Below are 6000 nucleotides of genomic sequence, written 5' to 3' on the forward strand. Positions count from 1 at the left end.
CACATGCTATCCTCTGGCTAGCTTCGGCCATGACTTCACAGTCCACAACCATGAAACAATCTGCTCCTGAGAACTCCCAGTCTCCAAATCCATAGAACACACGAATCACCATATCTTATCCCAACTCCACCGCCAGAATGTCTAATACATCTCTCATACACGATCATCCTACCAGGAATACTTCTAAAATTCCTTCGTGCCACATAGCAAAATTTGAATATCAGCAGTCGATCAACTAGGAGAGAGCAGCAGTACCAGTGAAGTATCCATAAATCAAAACACATTGCCTTTCTGAAATGTACACTCCCATTAGCAATACCAAATAGTAATATCATTTACCTAGTCATCTGAAATCGTCCATGCTGCCTAAGAATTCATGTCCTTCCCTCCAAAACTGACTTGTGACCTTCAACATGCAATCTCGATCCCACACAACACACCGTATCTACCATGCTATCTTGTGAAGAGTACAAGAATCTCATAATCAACTCTGAGTCACCAGCAGAATATATACTCGATCAGTCAGAAACCTTCCATTTGATCCCGTCTGGGAGAAAATCCCATTACGCAACATATTCCTCACGTCGGTAGGAAACATACTCCTCGAACCGTGGTAGAAACCATTGGAAACTCTTCGAAGCCCATTCGCACATAACCAAGCTATCAGAACCGAATCTCTCTAACTCAACCCAGCCACGCAGGCAGCCATAACCCAAAAGCATTGCCACGAAACACCAGTAGAGACTAGCCACATCATAAGTACCCAAAGAACCGGTTATGTCCATTACTGTGCTGATCCAACCAACTACCAAGTTGTCCTAGTTCTCCAAGTCCCTTCCAAATTGCCTTCAAATTGATACTTCTCCCTGCTAGAACACCACGATCCTTAACCCAAAATTTCACCACACCAGAGACCCTAGAATAAAACCACAACGCCCTAAGGCCCATAAGCCGTTGACTTCCCTCTTAAGCACCCCAAAGCACCACAAACGAGACACCCACTCTAAAGAGACCTTATGTGAACCTAAAATTATTTCCTTCACCTTCCTGATACTAAAGCGTTGAATCCATAAGGATATAGAAATGTCACAAGTCTCGACACCATCCAAGGTAAATCTCAGTTTCTAGCCATATACATATCCTGAAGATTTCCAAATGCTGCATAAAAATCTTGAATCTATTATAATCATTCTCGTGAGTCATCCACTCTGCTCAAATCTCATAAACTGATCAAACGGACCAAACGACCTATGCCCCATTTGCACACCAACACCCTAAGAAGTAATCCATACTTCTAAGCAATCGATTAGATTCCTACTCCATGCGCACTACATCTCTCACCCATAACAATTCAAATCATTCCATGATTCTCATATACCAACAACAACAACCTAGTATAATCCCATTAGTGGGGTCTAGGGAGGGTAGTGTGTACGCAGACCTTACCTCTACCATGAGGTAGAGAGGCTGTTTCCAAATGACCCTCGGCATCCTTCCCTCCAAGAACTCCCCACCTTGCTCTTGGGGTGACTCGAACACACAACCTCTTGTTTGGAAGTGGAGGTTGCTTACCATCAGAGCAACCCCTCTTATACCCATAAAGCATAATACAACCCTTATCCAGAAATTCCTTTACTCGATCTCACCCTCTGCAGAACATAACTTATTCACAAGTGTGCCTCAAACCGAAACCAATACAATACATAGCCGTGCAATCAACTTATCAATAGTAGACTCCCCCACTTAGCTCAAAGCCATAGATCAAAACACACAATAACTCACGATGCATATACTTTATTACTGCCATAATACCGTAGTGAGATTCAACTAAATCCTTCATAAGCTCGTGTAACACACACCATCTAATATCTCATATAATCCGCAAATCTCGCATTCACCCTTGTAACAGTCAATCCAACTCTCATCAGTGATCCAAACTCAAATTGCAATATATATAATTCACTGGTAAAAGAGAACTCACTACAAAACAACATAGGGATCACACAACCTCAGGACACCTCGCAGGAGATAACCCACCCGCTTAGCCTCAAACTGACATCTTTCTATACCCTTCCACCGTCACAACTACTACGCAATTACTTAATCTTCCTGATTCTGAACTCGTCAACAAGACATAAGAATCTAATTCGATCCACAATTAAACAACATGAAAGATCCTTCAATACACTCATAACTCGAGACTATATGTCACATCAAGACAGAAATCAAGCACCTGATAGTCCTTTCTACACCTCAAGCAAACCCTTCTTGTCACATTCAACCCATATGAACACATCTCGCAGTCACATCATACTCATCACGTAGACATCCAGTCACAAATTCCATTAATATGGACACTACCTGACATATGAATCCAAAAGCACGTGCTCATATAATCAACATCTTTATGCTTAAGCTACAGTCAAAACCCGGCCTCAAGTACTCCAGACTGGCCCATCATCAGCATACTGAAATCACATCTGGCACCTCATCCATGGAATCACAAACCATAAATACATAACTGATACCGAGTGCTCATGTGCGTATACGAACGCGTGGAAGGAATTCATAGAGTTACGCTACAAGCTGAATCAATGTCGCACGATAAGAAAAGAAAGATGGGAGGTTTATCCTAAATGCCATGTAGCCTCTCGAAGATATGTATGGACGGCATCATACCAATCTGCAAGACTCTACTAGACACTTGCTCATGACTTGTAGAACCTATGAGCCTAGAGCTCTGATACCAACTTGTCACGACCCAAAATCCACTGGTCGTGATGGCACCTAACCCAATCCGCTAGGTAAGACAACTAATAACTATCCAATTTCAATCATATTAATAAGACAATTAAATAGAAGAAATTATCTAAATTTTATACATTTCCCAAGGACTGGTAGTACAAATCATGAGCTTCTAAGAATAGAGTTTACAAAGCTGAAATGAAATAGATACATAATCTATTTGAAAAGTACATAACATAGTTTTATAGATTTAAGGCTACCACGAACAAGAGGTAGCCACAACCGGGACGCAGGTACATCTTCAATCCAATTCCCATCGAGCACAGCAACATCAGCAGACAACATCTGCACGCAAGGTGCAGAAGTGTAGTATGAGTACGACCGACCCCATGTACTTAGTAAGTGACAAACCTAACCTTAGGTTGAAAGTAGTGACGAGCTAACACAAAGGTAGGGTCCAATGCCAATATTCCACAATAGTTCGTAACAGCATGGTACAAGTAATAAAAGAAGTATCTCAGAAATAGAATGCTCAGCTCGTTCACAGTTCAAGAAACAAATAGGCATGCTTTTCAAGTATCTCAGTGAAAATCCAAATTTTTTGCTGAAAATGCCAAATATACGAGTAAGTTTAAAAACTGTGATTTTCCCAAAAATCCTTTCAACAACAAGTAAGATATTTTATTTTCAGATAGCATGAGGAACGTACGCCTCTATGCCTACATGTCAAGATACATGTAAAATCATAAATGTCCCAAAAACTAGGTAGCAGAAGGAAATGCATCTTTATGCATGTACCTCAAGTACGCATGACAAATGCAATGCATCTCGATGATAATCTTATGTACTCACACTCTCAGAGTACTCAATCTCACTCTCTCGGATTCTCTCTCACTATGCTCAATGCTCAGCACACTCAAACACTCAGCGTTGTATAGTACCCGTTGTGGCATGCAACCCGATCCATAAATATATAGTCGACTGCGCTCACTTGGGGTGTGCATACTCCGGAGGGGCTCCTACAACTCAAGCACTATAATCTGCACAGACAACTCACGTGCTATAGTATCAATATCAGAATACGCACGGACAACTCACGTGCTATAGTATCAATTATCAGAATCCGCATGGACAACTCACGTGCTATAGTATCAATATCCTCACAATTAGGCCCTCAGCCTCACTCAGTCATTAAAATCTCCAGTCTCTCTCTCGGGCTCACAATTACATGAAACTAGCCCGAAAATGATGATTTGATGTATCAATAAACAATAACAGAGACTGAGATATAATATGCATATGAATGCGTATGACTGAGTATATAAAGCAATGAAAGTAAATAACTCAATAGCAAAAATGACCTCAGTGGGTCCCAACAGGATAAGCATGAAACCTAAACATGGTGTCTAACATGGATCACAGCTCAATAGCTCAAGTACGTAGAAATTTCATGATTACAGGTAAGATCAGGTAACTACATAGTACCACAGAAATAGCGGAGTCACAATTCACATGGTGCACGCCTACACGCCCGTCACCTAGCATGGGTGTCACCTAAACACCAATCACATAGCACGTAATTCGGAGTTTCATACCCTCAGCACTAAGTTTAGAAGAGTTACTTACCTCGAACAAGCCAATTCCAATACCGAGCAAGCCAAGCGATGCTCCAAAATGCCATCACGCACGTAGCGACCTCCGAACGATTCAAAACTAGCCAAAAGCAACTCAAATACATCAAATAAAACCCAAGGAAATAATTCCAAATGATAAAGATCGAATCCTTAATCAAAACCCAAAATCGACCAAAAATACACCCGGGCCCGCGCCTCGGAACCCGATAAAACTCGCAAAATCCAACAACCCATTCAATTACGAGTCCAACCATACTAGTTTCACTCAATTCCGACTCCAAATCAATGTTCAAAATTCAAAAATTCATATTATGAAACTTTAGGCCAAAACTGAGTAGAGAACACTTACCCCAATCCATATGGTAAAAATTGCTTCAAGAATCGCCTCAATCCGAGCTCCATAGCTCCAAAAATGTAAAAATGGCTGAAACCCTCGAAATAGAGTACTTTATACTTCTGCCCAGACATCCTCTTTTGCGAACGCGGGAACACCTTCGCGTTCGCGATGAACAAAAATATCAGCCACTGAAAAGTCTCTACGCGTTCGCGGCACAAGCCTCGTGAACGCGATTCACACCGGAGACAAAACTACGCGAATGAGGCCCAAGCCTCGCGAACGCGGCCCAAGCCTCGCGAACGCGATGAAGAAAGGTCCTCGAGCTCCAGCTCCCAGCTCAACTCTACGCGAATGCGATCCCCCATACGCGAACGCGAAGAAGACTTGCCCAAACACTACGCGAACGCGAGACATACTTCGCAATCACGAAGAACAATTTCCTACTGCCATCAGAATACACTATGCGTTTGCTACACTTGCCACGCGAACGCGATGAAGGACTGAGACACCAAAAACCAGCAAAACACAGTAGTGGAAACATGAAGGAAAATGATCTGAAATCAATCTGAAATACGCCCGAACCCCTCGGGACCCCGTCCAAACATACCAACAAGTCCCATAACATAACATGGACCTACTCGAGGCCTCAAAACACACATAACAATATCGAAACGATGAATCACACCTCAATTCGAAATCAATGAATTTTGAAGCTTCAAACTTCCATAACCAATGCCGAAACCTATTAAATCATGTCCGATTGACCTCATATTTTGCACACAAGTCACATTTGATATTACGGACATGTTCCAACTTCCGGAATCAGAATCTGACCCCGATATCAAAAAGTACACTCTCGGTCAAACTTTTCAAAATTCCAACTTTCGCCATTTTAAGCCAAATTCTACTACGGATCTCCAAATCACAATCCAGACGTGATCCTAAGTCCAAAATCACCCAACGGAGCTAATGAAACCATCAGAAATCCAATCCGGGGTCAAATACTAAAAAGTCAAATTTGATCAAACCTTTCAAATTTAAAACTTCTATCTGAGAATCATTCTTCTAAATCAATTCCGAATAACCTGAAAACCAAAACCGACGATTGACATAAGTCATAATACATCATACGGAGTTACTCATGCCCTCCAACAACCAAGCAAAGTGCCAATGCTCAAAACGACCGGTCGAATCGTTACATCTATACAAATAAATTCCACCCTTTCTATTTGGGATGCCAGATGGATCCCCAATACACCCCACCTCACAAGCTGCATAGAGGCC

Source organism: Nicotiana tabacum, chromosome 23, assembly GCF_000715075.1.
Source record: "Nicotiana tabacum cultivar K326 chromosome 23, ASM71507v2, whole genome shotgun sequence".
Lineage (NCBI taxonomy): Eukaryota > Viridiplantae > Streptophyta > Magnoliopsida > Solanales > Solanaceae > Nicotiana > Nicotiana tabacum.